We start from the raw sequence: 13724 nt of genomic DNA, 5'->3' as shown, positions 1-13724 counted from the left end.
TGGATTGGATTTCCACCAGAGAGAGGGGGGGGGGTCTCAGCCGCTTCATTCCCCCCCCTGACTCCAAAATGCAGCCTGACTTTAAAACTGACTGGATTGGATTTCCACCAGAGAGAGGGGGGGGTCTCAGCCGCTTCATTCCCCCCCCTGACTCCAAAATGCAGCGTGACTTTAAAACTGACTGGATTGGATTTCCACCAGAGAGAGAGGGGGGGTCTCAGCCGCTTCATTCCCCCCCCTGACTCCAAAATGCAGCGTGACTTTAAAACTGACTGGATTGGATTTCCACCAGAGAGAGGGGGGGTCTCAGCCGCTTCATTCCCCCCCCCGACTCCAAAATGCAGCGTGACTTTAAAACTGACTGGATTGGATTTCCACCAGAGAGAGGGGGGGTCTCAGCCGCTTCATTCCCCCCCCCGTGACTCCAAAATGCAGCGTGACTTTAAAACTGACTGGATTGGATTTCCACCAGAGAGAGAGGGGGGGTCTCAGCCGCTTCATTCCCCCCCTGACTCCAAAATGCAGCCTGACTTTAAAACTGACTGGATTGGATTTCCACCAGAGAGGGGGGGGTATCAGCCACTTAATTCCCCCCCCCTCTGACTCCAAAATGTGGTGTGACTTTAAAACTGACTGGATTGGATTTCCACCAGAGAGTGGGGGGGTCTCAGCCGCTTCATTCCCCCCCGACTCCAAAATGCAGCCTGACTTTAAAACTGACTGGATTGGATTTCCACCAGAGAGAGAGGGGGGGTCTCAGCCGCTTCATTCCCCCCCGACTCCAAAATGCAGCGTGACTTTAAAACTGACTGGATTGGATTTCCACCAGAGAGAGGGGGGGGGTCTCAGCCGCTTCATTCCCCCCCCGACTCCAAAATGCAGCGTGACTTTAAAACTGACTGGATTGGATTTCCACCAGAGAGAGGGGGGGGGCTCAGCCGCTTCATTCCCCCCCCTGACTCCAAAATGCAGCGTGACTTTAAAACTGACTGGATTGGATTTCCACCAGAGAGAGAGGGGGGGTCTCAGCCGCTTCATTCCCCCCCCTGACTCCAAAATGCAGCGTGACTTTAAAACTGACTGGATTGGATTTCCACCAGAGAGAGGGGGGGTCTCAGCCGCTTCATTCCCCCCCCCCGACTCCAAAATGCAGCGTGACTTTAAAACTGACTGGATTGGATTTCCACCAGAGAGAGGGGGGGTCTCAGCCGCTTCATTCCCCCCCCTGACTCCAAAATGCAGCGTGACTTTAAAACTGACTGGATTGGATTTCCACCAGAGAGAGGGGGGGTCTCAGCCGCTTCATTCCCCCCCCTGACTCCAAAATGCAGCGTGACTTTAAAACTGACTGGATTGGATTTCCACCAGAGAGAGGGGGGGTCTCAGCCGCTTCATTCCCCCCCCGACTCCAAAATGCAGCGTGACTTTAAAACTGACTGGATTGGATTTCCACCAGAGAGAGGGGGGGTCTCAGCCGCTTCATTCCCCCCCCTGACTCCAAAATGCAGCGTGACTTTAAAACTGACTGGATTGGATTTCCACCAGAGAGAGGGGGGGGTATCAGCCGCTTCATTCCCCCCCCTGACTCCAAAATGTGGTGTGACTTTAAAACTGACTGGATTGGATTTCCACCAGAGAGAGAGGGGGGGTATCAGCCGCTTCATTCCCCCCCCGACTCCAAAATGCAGCGTGACTTTAAAACTGACTGGATTGGATTTCCACCAGAGAGAGTGAGGGGGGGTCTCAGCCACTTCATTCCCCCCCCTCTGACTCCAAAATGTGGTGTGACTTTAAAACTGACTGGATTGGATTTCCACCAGAGAGTGGGGGGGTCTCAGCCGCTTCATTCCCCCCCGACTCCAAAATGCAGCCTGACTTTAAAACTGACTGGATTGGATTTCCACCAGAGAGAGAGGGGGGGTCTCAGCCGCTTCATTCCCCCCCGACTCCAAAATGCAGCGTGACTTTAAAACTGACTGGATTGGATTTCCACCAGAGAGAGAGGGGGGGTCTCAGCCGCTTCATTCCCCCCCCGACTCCAAAATGCAGCGTGACTTTAAAACTGACTGGATTGGATTTCCACCAGAGAGAGAGGGGGGGTATCAGCCGCTTCATTCCCCCCCCCCCCCGACTCCAAAATGTGGTGTGACTTTAAAACTGACTGGATTGGATTTCCACCAGAGAGAGAGGGGGGGTATCAGCCACTTCATTCCCCCCCCTCTGACTCCAAAATGTGGTGTGACTTTAAAACTGACTGGATTGGATTTCCACCAGAGAGAGAGGGGGGGTCTCAGCCGCTTCATTCCCCCCCGTGACTCCAAAATGCAGCGTGACTTTAAAACTGACTGGATTGGATTTCCACCAGAGAGAGGGGGGGGTATCAGCCGCTTCATTCCCCCCCCCTGACTCCAAAATGTGGTGTGACTTTAAAACTGACTGGATTGGATTTCCACCAGAGAGAGAGGGGGGGTCTCAGCCGCTTCATTCCCCCCCCTGACTCCAAAATGCAGCGTGACTTTAAAACTGACTGGATTGGATTTCCACCAGAGAGAGGGGGGGGGTCTCAGCCGCTTCATTCCCCCCCCTGACTCCAAAATGCAGCGTGACTTTAAAACTGACTGGATTGGATTTCCACCAGAGAGAGAGGGGGGGGTATCAGCCGCTTCATTCCCCCCCCCCCTGACTCCAAAATGCAGCCTGACTTTAAAACTGACTGGATTGGATTTCCACCAGAGAGAGAGGGGGGGTCTCAGCCGCTTCATTCCCCCCCCTGACTCCAAAATGCAGCGTGACTTTAAAACTGACTGGATTGGATTTCCACCAGAGAGAGAGGGGGGGTCTCAGCCGCTTCATTCCCCCCCCTGACTCCAAAATGCAGCGTGACTTTAAAACTGACTGGATTGGATTTCCACCAGAGAGAGAGGGGGGGTATCAGCCGCTTCATTCCCCCCCCTGACTCCAAAATGCAGCGTGACTTTAAAACTGACTGGATTGGATTTCCACCAGAGAGAGAGGGGGGGTCTCAGCCGCTTCATTCCCCCCCCTGACTCCAAAATGCAGCGTGACTTTAAAACTGACTGGATTGGATTTCCACCAGAGAGAGAGGGGGGGTATCAGCCACTTCATTCCCCCCCTCTGACTCCAAAATGTGGTGTGACTTTAAAACTGACTGGATTGGATTTCCACCAGAGAGAGAGGGGGGGTATCAGCCGCTTCATTCCCCCCCCTCTGACTCCAAAATGCAGCGTGACTTTAAAACTGACTGGATTGGATTTCCACCAGAGAGAGAGGGGGGGGTCTCAGCCGCTTCATTCCCCCCCCCTGACTCCAAAATGCAGCCTGACTTTAAAACTGACTGGATTGGATTTCCACCAGAGAGAGAGGGGGGGTCTCAGCCGCTTCATTCCCCCCCCTGACTCCAAAATGCAGCGTGACTTTAAAACTGACTGGATTGGATTTCCACCAGAGAGAGAGGGGGGGTCTCAGCCTCTTCATTCCCCCCCCTGACTCCAAAATGCAGCGTGACTTTAAAACTGACTGGATTGGATTTCCACCAGAGAGAGGGGGGGGGGTCTCAGCCGCTTCATTCCCCCCCCTGACTCCAAAATGCAGCCTGACTTTAAAACTGACTGGATTGGATTTCCACCAGAGAGAGGGGGGGGGTCTCAGCCGCTTCATTCCCCCCCCTGACTCCAAAATGCAGCGTGACTTTAAAACTGACTGGATTGGATTTCCACCAGAGAGAGAGGGGGGGTCTCAGCCGCTTCATTCCCCCCCCTGACTCCAAAATGCAGCGTGACTTTAAAACTGACTGGATTGGATTTCCACCAGAGAGAGGGGGGGTCTCAGCCGCTTCATTCCCCCCCCCGACTCCAAAATGCAGCGTGACTTTAAAACTGACTGGATTGGATTTCCACCAGAGAGAGGGGGGGTCTCAGCCGCTTCATTCCCCCCCCCTGACTCCAAAATGCAGCGTGACTTTAAAACTGACTGGATTGGATTTCCACCAGAGAGAGGGGGGGTCTCAGCCGCTTCATTCCCCCCCCTGACTCCAAAATGCAGCGTGACTTTAAAACTGACTGGATTGGATTTCCACCAGAGAGAGGGGGGGTCTCAGCCGCTTCATTCCCCCCCCGACTCCAAAATGCAGCGTGACTTTAAAACTGACTGGATTGGATTTCCACCAGAGAGAGGGGGGGTCTCAGCCGCTTCATTCCCCCCCCTGACTCCAAAATGCAGCGTGACTTTAAAACTGACTGGATTGGATTTCCACCAGAGAGAGGGGGGGGTATCAGCCGCTTCATTCCCCCCCCTGACTCCAAAATGTGGTGTGACTTTAAAACTGACTGGATTGGATTTCCACCAGAGAGAGGGGGGGGTTATCAGCCGCTTCATTCCCCCCCCCCGACTCCAAAATGCAGCGTGACTTTAAAACTGACTGGATTGGATTTCCACCAGAGAGAGTGAGGGGGGGTCTCAGCCACTTCATTCCCCCCCCTCTGACTCCAAAATGTGGTGTGACTTTAAAACTGACTGGATTGGATTTCCACCAGAGAGAGAGGGGGGGTCTCAGCCGCTTCATTCCCCCCCCCTGACTCCAAAATGCAGCGTGACTTTAAAACTGACTGGATTGGATTTCCACCAGAGAGAGAGGGGGGGTATCAGCCGCTTCATTCCCCCCCCCCTGACTCCAAAATGCAGCGTGACTTTAAAACTGACTGGATTGGATTTCCACCAGAGAGAGAGGGGGGGTATCAGCCGCTTCATTCCCCCCCCTGACTCCAAAATGCAGCGTGACTTTAAAACTGACTGGATTGGATTTCCACCAGAGAGAGAGGGGGGTCTCAGCCGCTTCATTCCGCCCCCCTGACTCCAAAATGCAGCGTGACTTTAAAACTGACTGGATTGGATTTCCACCAGAGAGAGAGGGGGGGTATCAGCCGCTTCATTCCCCCCCCCTGACTCCAAAATGTGGTGTGACTTTAAAACTGACTGGATTGGATTTCCACCAGAGAGAGGGGGGGGTATCAGCCACTTCATTCCCCCCCCTCTGACTCCAAAATGTGGTGTGACTTTAAAACTGACTGGATTGGATTTCCACCAGAGAGAGAGGGGGGGTATCAGCCGCTTCATTCCCCCCCCTCTGACTCCAAAATGCAGCGTGACTTTAAAACTGACTGGATTGGATTTCCACCAGAGAGAGGGGGGGTCTCAGCCGCTTCATTCCCCCCCCCGACTCCAAAATGCAGCGTGACTTTAAAACTGACTGGATTGGATTTCCACCAGAGAGAGGGGGGGTCTCAGCCGCTTCATTCCCCCCCCTGACTCCAAAATGCAGCGTGACTTTAAAACTGACTGGATTGGATTTCCACCAGAGAGAGGGGGGGTCTCAGCCGCTTCATTCCCCACCCTGACTCCAAAATGCAGCGTGACTTTAAAACTGACTGGATTGGATTTCCACCAGAGAGAGGGGGGGTCTCAGCCGCTTCATTCCCCCCCCGACTCCAAAATGCAGCGTGACTTTAAAACTGACTGGATTGGATTTCCACCAGAGAGAGGGGGGGTCTCAGCCGCTTCATTCCCCCCCCTGACTCCAAAATGCAGCGTGACTTTAAAACTGACTGGATTGGATTTCCACCAGAGAGAGGGGGGGGTATCAGCCGCTTTATTCCCCCCCCTGACTCCAAAATGTGGTGTGACTTTAAAACTGACTGGATTGGATTTCCACCAGAGAGAGAGGGGGGGTATCAGCCGCTTCATTCCCCCCCCCGACTCCAAAATGCAGCCTGACTTTAAAACTGACTGGATTGGATTTCCACCAGAGAGAGTGAGGGGGGGTCTCAGCCACTTCATTCCCCCCCCTCTGACTCCAAAATGTGGTGTGACTTTAAAACTGACTGGATTGGATTTCCACCAGAGAGAGAGGGGGGGTCTCAGCCGCTTCATTCCCCCCCCCCTGACTCCAAAATGCAGCGTGACTTTAAAACTGACTGGATTGGATTTCCACCAGAGAGAGTGAGGGGGGGTCTCAGCCACTTCATTCCCCCCCCTCTGACTCCAAAATGTGGTGTGACTTTAAAACTGACTGGATTGGATTTCCACCAGAGAGAGAGGGGGGTCTCAGCCGCTTCATTCCCCCCCCCTGACTCCAAAATGCAGCGTGACTTTAAAACTGACTGGATTGGATTTCCACCAGAGAGAGAGGGGGGGTATCAGCCGCTTCATTCCCCCCCCCCTGACTCCAAAATGCAGCGTGACTTTAAAACTGACTGGATTGGATTTCCACCAGAGAGAGAGGGGGGGTATCAGCCGCTTCATTCCCCCCCCTGACTCCAAAATGCAGCGTGACTTTAAAACTGACTGGATTGGATTTCCACCAGAGAGAGAGGGGGGGTCTCAGCCGCTTCATTCCCCCCCCTGACTCCAAAATGCAGCGTGACTTTAAAACTGACTGGATTGGATTTCCACCAGAGAGAGAGGGGGGGTATCAGCCGCTTCATTCCCCCCCCCTGACTCCAAAATGTGGTGTGACTTTAAAACTGACCGGATTGGATTTCCACCAGAGAGAGGGGGGGTATCAGCCACTTCATTCCCCCCCCTCTGACTCCAAAATGTGGTGTGACTTTAAAACTGACTGGATTGGATTTCCACCAGAGAGAGAGGGGGGGTATCAGCCGCTTCATTCCCCCCCCTCTGACTCCAAAATGCAGCGTGACTTTAAAACTGACTGGATTGGATTTCCACCAGAGAGAGGGGGGGTCTCAGCCGCTTCATTCCCCCCCCCCCGACTCCAAAATGCAGCGTGACTTTAAAACTGACTGGATTGGATTTCCACCAGAGAGAGGGGGGGTCTCAGCCGCTTCATTCCCCCCCCTGACTCCAAAATGCAGCGTGACTTTAAAACTGACTGGATTGGATTTCCACCAGAGAGAGGGGGGGTCTCAGCCGCTTCATTCCCCCCCCTGACTCCAAAATGCAGCGTGACTTTAAAACTGACTGGATTGGATTTCCACCAGAGAGAGGGGGGGTCTCAGCCGCTTCATTCCCCCCCCGACTCCAAAATGCAGCATGACTTTAAAACTGACTGGATTGGATTTCCACCAGAGAGAGGGGGGGTCTCAGCCGCTTCATTCCCCCCCCTGACTCCAAAATGCAGCGTGACTTTAAAACTGACTGGATTGGATTTCCACCAGAGAGAGCGGGGGGGTATCAGCCGCTTCATTCCCCCCCCTGACTCCAAAATGTGGTGTGACTTTAAAACTGACTGGATTGGATTTCCACCAGAGAGAGAGGGGGGGTATCAGCCGCTTCATTCCCCCCCCCGACTCCAAAATGCAGCCTGACTTTAAAACTGACTGGATTGGATTTCCACCAGAGAGAGTGAGGGGGGGTCTCAGCCACTTCATTCCCCCCCCTCTGACTCCAAAATGTGGTGTGACTTTAAAACTGACTGGATTGGATTTCCACCAGAGAGAGAGGGGGGGGTCTCAGCCGCTTCATTCCCCCCCCCCTGACTCCAAAATGCAGCGTGACTTTAAAACTGACTGGATTGGATTTCCACCAGAGAGAGAGGGGGGGTATCAGCCGCTTCATTCCCCCCCTGACTCCAAAATGCAGCGTGACTTTAAAACTGACTGGATTGGATTTCCACCAGAGAGAGAGGGGGGTATCAGCCGCTTCATTCCCCCCCCCTGACTCCAAAATGCAGCGTGACTTTAAAACTGACTGGATTGGATTTCCACCAGAGAGAGAGGGGGGGTATCAGCCGCTTCATTCCCCCCCCTGACTCCAAAATGCAGCGTGACTTTAAAACTGACTGGATTGGATTTCCACCAGAGAGAGCGGGGGGGTCTCAGCCGCTTCATTCCCCCCCCTGACTCCAAAATGCAGCATGACTTTAAAACTGACTGGATTGGATTTCCACCAGAGAGAGAGGGGGGGTATCAGCCGCTTCATTCCCCCCCCTGACTCCAAAATGTGGTGTGACTTTAAAACTGACTGGATTGGATTTCCACCAGAGAGAGGGGGGGGTATCAGCCACTTCATTCCCCCCCCTCTGACTCCAAAATGTGGTGTGACTTTAAAACTGACTGGATTGGATTTCCACCAGAGAGAGGGGGGGGGTATCAGCCGCTTCATTCCCCCCCCTCTGACTCCAAAATGCAGCGTGACTTTAAAACTGACTGGATTGGATTTCCACCAGAGAGAGAGGGGGGGTCTCAGCCGCTTCATTCCCCCCCCCTGACTCCAAAATGCAGCCTGACTTTAAAACTGACTGGATTGGATTTCCACCAGAGAGAGAGGGGGGGTCTCAGCCGCTTCATTCCCCCCCCTGACTCCAAAATGCAGCGTGACTTTAAAACTGACTGGATTGGATTTCCACCAGAGAGAGAGGGGGGGTCTCAGCCGCTTCATTCCCCCCCCGACTCCAAAATGCAGCGTGACTTTAAAACTGACTGGATTGGATTTCCACCAGAGAGAGAGGGGGGGTCTCAGCCGCTTCATTCCCCCCCCTGACTCCAAAATGCAGCCTGACTTTAAAACTGACTGGATTGGATTTCCACCAGAGAGAGAGGGGGGGTCTCAGCCGCTTCATTCCCCCCCCTGACTCCAAAATGCAGCCTGACTTTAAAACTGACTGGATTGGATTTCCACCAGAGAGAGAGGGGGGGTCTCAGCCGCTTCATCCCCCCCCCCGACTCCAAAATGCAGCCTGACTTTAAAACTGACTGGATTGGATTTCCACCAGAGAGAGAGGGGGGGTCTCAGCCGCTTCATTCCCCCCCCTGACTCCAAAATGCAGCGTGACTTTAAAACTGACTGGATTGGATTTCCACCAGAGAGAGAGGGGGGGTCTCAGCCGCTTCATTCCCCCCCCCGACTCCAAAATGCAGCCTGACTTTAAAACTGACTGGATTGGATTTCCACCAGAGAGAGAGGGGGGGTCTCAGCCGCTTCATTCCCCCCCCTGACTCCAAAATGCAGCGTGACTTTAAAACTGACTGGATTGGATTTCCACCAGAGAGAGAGGGGGGGTCTCAGCCGCTTCATTCCCCCCCCTGACTCCAAAATGCAGCGTGACTTTAAAACTGACTGGATTGGATTTCCACCAGAGAGAGAGGGGGGGTCTCAGCCGCTTCATTCCCCCCCCTGACTCCAAAATGCAGCGTGACTTTAAAACTGACTGGATTGGATTTCCACCAGAAAGAGAGGGGGGGTCTCAGCCGCTTCATTCCCCCCCCTGACTCCAAAATGCAGCCTGACTTTAAAACTGACTGGATTGGATTTCCACCAGAGAGAGAGGGGGGGTCTCAGCCGCTTCATTCCCCCCCCTGACTCCAAAATGCAGCGTGACTTTAAAACTGACTGGATTGGATTTCCACCAGAGAGAGAGGGGGGGTCTCAGCCGCTTCATTCCCCCCCCTGACTCCAAAATGCAGCGTGACTTTAAAACTGACTGGATTGGATTTCCACCAGAGAGAGAGGGGGGGTCTCAGCCGCTTCATTCCCCCCCCTGACTCCAAAATGCAGCCTGACTTTAAAACTGACTGGATTGGATTTCCACCAGAGAGAGAGGGGGGGTCTCAGCCGCTTCATTCCCCCCCCTGACTCCAAAATGCAGCGTGACTTTAAAACTGACTGGATTGGATTTCCACCAGAGAGAGAGGGGGGGTCTCAGCCGCTTCATTCCCCCCCCTGACTCCAAAATGCAGCCTGACTTTAAAACTGACTGGATTGGATTTCCACCAGAGAGAGAGGGGGGGTCTCAGCCGCTTCATTCCCCCCCCTGACTCCAAAATGCAGCCTGACTTTAAAACTGACTGGATTGGATTTCCACCAGAGAGAGAGGGGGGGTCTCAGCCGCTTCATTCCCCCCCCTGACTCCAAAATGCAGCGTGACTTTAAAACTGACTGGATTGGATTTCCACCAGAGAGAGAGGGGGGGTCTCAGCCGCTTCATTCCCCCCCCCGACTCCAAAATGCAGCCTGACTTTAAAACTGACTGGATTGGATTTCCACCAGAGAGAGAGGGGGGGTCTCAGCCGCTTCATTCCCCCCCCTGACTCCAAAATGCAGCCTGACTTTAAAACTGACTGGATTGGATTTCCACCAGAGAGAGAGGGGGGGTCTCAGCCGCTTCATTCCCCCCCCGACTCCAAAATGCAGCCTGACTTTAAAACTGACTGGATTGGATTTCCACCAGAGAGAGAGGGGGGGTCTCAGCCGCTTCATTCCCCCCCCTGACTCCAAAATGCAGCGTGACTTTAAAACTGACTGGATTGGATTTCCACCAGAGAGAGAGGGGGGGTCTCAGCCGCTTCATTCCCCCCCCGACTCCAAAATGCAGCCTGACTTTAAAACTGACTGGATTGGATTTCCACCAGAGAGAGAGGGGGGGGTCTCAGCCGCTTCATTCCCCCCCCTGACTCCAAAATGCAGCGTGACTTTAAAACTGACTGGATTGGATTTCCACCAGAGAGAGAGGGGGGGTCTCAGCCGCTTCATTCCCCCCCCTGACTCCAAAATGCAGCGTGACTTTAAAACTGACTGGATTGGATTTCCACCAGAGAGAGAGGGGGGGTATCAGCCGCTTCATTCCCCCCCCTGACTCCAAAATGCAGCGTGACTTTAAAACTGACTGGATTGGATTTCCACCAGAGAGAGAGGGGGGGTCTCAGCCGCTTCATTCCCCCCCCCCTGACTCCAAAATGCAGCGTGACTTTAAAACTGACTGGATTGGATTTCCACCAGAGAGAGAGGGGGGGTATCAGCCGCTTCATTCCCCCCCCCTGACTCCAAAATGCAGCGTGACTTTAAAACTGACTGGATTGGATTTCCACCAGAGAGAGAGGGAGGGTATCAGCCGCTTCATTCCCCCCCCTGACTCCAAAATGCAGCGTGACTTTAAAACTGACTGGATTGGATTTCCACAAGAGAGAGAGGGGGGGTCTCAGCCGCTTCATTCCCCCCCCCTGACTCCAAAATGCAGCGTGACTTTAAAACTGACTGGATTGGATTTCCACCAGAGAGAGAGGGGGGGTATCAGCCGCTTCATTCCCCCCCCCCCCTGACTCCAAAATGTGGTGTGACTTTAAAACTGACTGGATTGGATTTCCACCAGAGAGAGGGGGGGGTATCAGCCACTTCATTCCCCCCCCCTCTGACTCCAAAATGTGGTGTGACTTTAAAACTGACTGGATTGGATTTCCACCAGAGAGAGAGGGGGGGTATCAGCCGCTTCATTCCCCCCCCTCTGACTCCAAAATGCAGCGTGACTTTAAAACTGACTGGATTGGATTTCCACCAGAGAGAGAGGGGGGGTCTCAGCCGCTTCATTCCCCCCCCCTGACTCCAAAATGCAGCCTGACTTTAAAACTGACTGGATTGGATTTCCACCAGAGAGAGAGGGGGGGTCTCAGCCGCTTCATTCCCCCCCCCTGACTCCAAAATGCAGCGTGACTTTAAAACTGACTGGATTGGATTTCCACCAGAGAGAGAGGGGGGGTCTCAGCCGCTTCATTCCCCCCCCCCCTGACTCCAAAATGCAGCCTGACTTTAAAACTGACTGGATTGGATTTCCACCAGAGAGAGAGGGGGGGTCTCAGCCGCTTCATTCCCCCCCCTGACTCCAAAATGTGGTGTGACTTTAAAACTGACTGGATTGGATTTCCACCAGAGAGAGAGGGGGGGTCTCAGCCGCTTCATTCCCCCCCCTGACTCCAAAATGCAGCGTGACTTTAAAACTGACTGGATTGGATTTCCACCAGAGAGAGAGGGGGGGTATCAGCCGCTTCATTCCCCCCCCTGACTCCAAAATGTGGTGTGACTTTAAAACTGACTGGATTGGATTTCCACCAGAGAGAGTGAGGGGGGGTCTCAGCCACTTCATTCCCCCCCCTCTGACTCCAAAATGTGGTGTGACTTTAAAACTGACTGGATTGGATTTCCACCAGAGAGAGAGGGGGGGTATCAGCCGCTTCATTCCCCCCCCTGACTCCAAAATGTGGTGTGACTTTAAAACTGACTGGATTGGATTTCCACCAGAGAGAGAGGGGGGGTCTCAGCCGCTTCATTCCCCCCCCCCCCGGACTCCAAAATGCAGCCTGACTTTAAAACTGACTGGATTGGATTTCCACCAGAGAGAGTGAGGGGGGGTCTCAGCCACTTCATTCCCCCCCCTCTGACTCCAAAATGTGGTGTGACTTTAAAACTGACTGGATTGGATTTCCACCAGAGAGAGAGGGGGGGTCTCAGCCGCTTCATTCCCCCCCCCGACTCCAAAATGTGGTGTGACTTTAAAACTGACTGGATTGGATTTCCACCAGAGAGAGAGGGGGGGTCTCAGCCGCTTCATTCCCCCCCCACTCCAAAATGCAGCATGACTTTAAAACTGACTGGATTGGATTTCCACCAGAGAGAGAGGGGGGGTCTCAGCCGCTTCATTCCCCCCCCACTCCAAAATGCAGCGTGACTTTAAAACTGACTGGATTGGATTTCCACCAGAGAGAGAGGGGGGGTCTCAGCCGCTTCATCCCCCCCCCTGACTCCAAAATGCAGCATGACTTTAAAACTGACTGGATTGGATTTCCACCAGAGAGGGGGGGGATCTCAGCCGCTTCATTCCCCCCCCCTGACTCCAAAATGCAGCATGACTTTAAAACTGACTGGATTGGATTTCCACTGTGGGGAAGGAGCGGGGAAGAAAGAAGGAGAGAAGAATTTGGCTTTTTCTAATTGGATATTGTATTTTTTAAATTCTCATTGAAGGCATTTTTTACTGCTTCTAAATGATGTTGGTTTTGCTTTTGCAAAAAATAAATAAATCAAAACCTCCTTAGGTGCAAGTCAGCTGAGAGTCCTAGAGAGACTGATAGTTCATTAACCATCAAGGCATGTCAAACTGATCTGTGTTTACTGAACTAGATACTAGATGTAGAAGTTTATGGCTTTTCCCAGTTTCTGGAAGTATTGTCCACAAGGTGGGAAGATGTTCCTCTAAAGAGATGTCTCTTGTAGCTTGTACAGATATTTTAAAATGTAAAACATTTTATAACAACCAAGATGGAAGGGACCTTGGAGGTCTTCTAGTCCAACCCCCTGCTTAGGCAGAAAACCCTACAGACAAGTGGGTATCCAACATCTTCTTTAAAACTTCCAATGTTTGAGCATTCACAACTTCTAGAGGCAAGTAGTTCCATGGATTAATTGTTCTCACATTCACTCCTTGCTTCTAAGTTGCTTCTCTCCTTGATTAGTTTCCACCCATTGCTTCTTGTCCTTCAGGTGCTCTGGAGAATAACTGGACTCTCCCTTTGTGACAGCCTCTTATTTACATTGTAAAGAAGCTGTCTCAGACAATTCTCTTAAAACAGAACTCTCATAAAATTGAAGTTCCTGAAAAGTAATTGAGCTTGGAAATATTGAATGAAATTATAGAAAAGTAAATATGGAAATATATTAATTGATGCATTGGTTTTTCAGATTGATTTTCATAGTATTATTAGATCACTATAATACTATGATAAATATTTAAGAAATGAATATTTTAAAGCATGGATTTATTAATACAGTAGTTGTGTTTTTGGTGATTTTAGTTTTAATAGTAATAGATTTTGGTTTTGCTTTATTATTAATTTCTTTTAATAAAAAAGAAGGGATTTTTTTCTTATTTATTTATTTATTTATTTTTCTTATTTATTTATTTTTACTTCTATGCCGGCCAG

The 13724-nt window shown here is 52.0% G+C and overlaps 1 protein-coding gene across 1 annotated transcript in view; it reads right to left on the bottom strand.

Annotated features, from left to right (window-relative positions):
• Positions 1-13724, bottom strand: part of LOC139158140 (inactive serine/threonine-protein kinase PLK5-like) — a 66380-nt gene that overhangs the window by 30059 nt on the left and 22597 nt on the right. The window lies entirely within an intron of this gene.

Source organism: Erythrolamprus reginae, chromosome 1, assembly GCF_031021105.1.
Source record: "Erythrolamprus reginae isolate rEryReg1 chromosome 1, rEryReg1.hap1, whole genome shotgun sequence".
NCBI classification, from domain to species: Eukaryota; Metazoa; Chordata; class Lepidosauria; order Squamata; family Dipsadidae; genus Erythrolamprus; species Erythrolamprus reginae.
The sequence above is the reverse complement of the archived record's forward strand: the minus strand, read 5'-3'. Positions and strand labels throughout refer to the sequence as shown.